Source organism: Henckelia pumila, chromosome 3, assembly GCF_033568475.1.
Source record: "Henckelia pumila isolate YLH828 chromosome 3, ASM3356847v2, whole genome shotgun sequence".
In the NCBI taxonomy this organism is placed as follows: domain Eukaryota; kingdom Viridiplantae; phylum Streptophyta; class Magnoliopsida; order Lamiales; family Gesneriaceae; genus Henckelia; species Henckelia pumila.
This window is the reverse complement of record NC_133122.1, coordinates 51,613,910-51,616,657: the sequence shown is the minus strand read 5'-3', so window position 1 is coordinate 51,616,657 and position 2,748 is coordinate 51,613,910.

Sequence of the window (2,748 nt, the reverse complement as noted above, 5' to 3'; positions counted from 1 at the left end):
AACTAAAAATGCAAAAATTTATAAAGATAAAACAAAAACCTTTTATGATAAAAATATTATGAGAAAATCTTTTGAAAACAGGCAAAAAGTTTTACTTTATAATTCTCGCTTGCATTTGTTTCCAGAAAAACTTAGATCACAATGGTGTGGACCATTTATTGTTAAAAATGTTTATCCTCATGGTGCTGTTGATGTTGAAAATCCTAAAAATAGTAATGTATTTAAAGTTAATGGGCAAATACTTAAACCAATTTTAGAAAATAAAATTCTTGATGATGAATTTATGCCTTTATATGATCCAACTTAATTGTTATTAATATTTTCATTTTATTTTTGCAGAAATTAGGTCACTTCCCGGTTAAGTGGCGGATAACGGTACTCCGTGGCTCTTACAGTCGGTTAAATTGGTTTCCCACAATAACTGATCCAAAAAAAAGAAAAAAAAATTCTTTATTTTCAAAATGGAAGAAGCTATCAAAGAACATGGAAAATATATTTGTTCTTCTGTTTCTAAAAAGGTTCGAAGAATGATTTATGAATGCAGACGTGAAAGATTGAGAATGCTTATGCAAAAAGGAATTTCGGAGGATATTCGTCTTATAATTGAAGCCAAAGTTCGAATAGGTGGCGAAGTTCCAAAATTCTTACATGTTCGAAATATGTTCGGACTAGGAAAAAGCACCTATGTGAAGAAAAGGAGGGTAAAAGGGTTAGATGTTTGTCATAAATGTGCCAGATGGACTTGTAACAAACGATGCAGATCTTTGGGATGTGTTTCCATAAATAGAGAAGATAAAATTGATTTCATTAAGAATGGGCTGAGTAAAGAGTCATTGGATGATATCTCATTGACTCTTGAGATGCATTCTAGTGGAGATGTACAAGGTCAACTTCTCCGTTTATGGAAACTATTCCAAGCGCAGCGTCATGGTAATGGTCTTGGGAATCTGACTAAAAAAGACCCTAATTGCCAATTTATAAGAAATTGGATGGGAAGCCAACCCTCAACTCATAAGAAGACGTTAAAGTCATCATTGATTCAACATGTCACGAAATGGTTTGTGTTTGTTCCTCATCTTCAATAAATTCCAGGTGATATCTCTTTCATCATGTACTCTTTTTTTTAATAAAAAAATTTAAAAAAATGTCATATTCAGGTTTGGGGGAGGGTTTATCCTTAAATTTTTTTTTTTTTAAAATTTAAAAACATATATTTCTATAATAATATTTATTATTCTTTTTCAATGGCAGAGTAAGGAGTCAAAAACTCCTGACACGCATTAGTTTTTATTTATCATCTTATCACAATAGATTAGATTTTAATATTTCGTATATATTTAAATTGCAAACTACTAAGAAAATGAAGTCTTTTTGTATATATGTTTATTTATTCTTTTTTTTTTATCAATTTAATAGAAAATATATAATTGATGGGATATAAGTTATAAATAATATATAATTGTGTGTTTTCAAATAACATATTTTCTAAAACTTTTATGAGTATATAATTAAAGTGATATTGATTGAATGAATAATAACATGTATAATTGAGGGAATTAATTTGTAAAAGTGCAATATTTACTCACATAAATTTTGTGAGTGAGGGGTGAGAATTGAGAAAACAACTTATAAGCTTTTATTGATTATTAAGAAATTGTTGATTACTAGATTAAACCCATTTTGAAAAAAAAAAAAAGAAAAATGAAAATTGGCTGCAAAGTTGTTTAAAGTTTGATTGTAAAGATGTAGAGTATTAATATCTCTACTATAATTATTAATGTAATAGATTTACCTCATAAAAAATAAAAAAAATAAATAAACTTTGAAAAAAAAAAATGTTACATTTTCAAAGTTTATTGGAGGTATTTGATTATGTAAAAATAATTTTGCAGCCAAGCAAAAAAAAAAAATAAATAAAAAAAATGGGTTTATTCTTTGTAAATAATCCTATCTTATTTTCAATATTAGGTAATTTGATTGTCTGCTTTACTAGACATTTTCAAAGAGTGCATAATTTTCTTCCAACTCCATGAGTGAAAAACAGCTATATATGAAATACTTTAACCCAAAAGAATATGGAGTTGAGACTTTTACATTAATATTCCTGATGATATACATGTTATGAAAATGATTTCTATTATCCTTTTAATTATATTATTCTCAAAGTTTTTAGAAAATATTTATTTAAAAAAAAATTATATATATTTAATATTTTGATATTGTGTGAAATATATATGTATAGCCCATCCAATTACATATTAATATATTGGTTGATAATGAGATTTATAAATAAACATATGATCTCCTTACAAGTGTGTTTTTAAAATTTCAAAGTTTGCATATTTGAATATATATATTAAGGAATAAAAATCTAACTTGTGATTTTATGATATTTTATTACTAAGGGACTAGTAATTAGCCGGTTTGGGGGTGTGATGAAACTTAAAATTTGTAATTATTTATATGTTAAAAGTTGTGTTTTAAAATTAAAGTTTCATTAAAATTATGAAGTTGTATTATTTTAGTGTTGTGTGTTTATATTTACTTGTTTTACTAAAAATGTTGTATTTTACGTTTTGCGCAGGTTTCGTAAAAATAAAATTACTCAAGCTACAAAGGTCATATTGGAGTAATCTCAAATCCTGTAGAATCACAAAAGAGGCATCTTCAACTTTGTAGAAGACAAGAAATTCCAAAAACCTTATTAAGATGATCAAAATAATCAAACATCAAAAAGGAAACAGATTT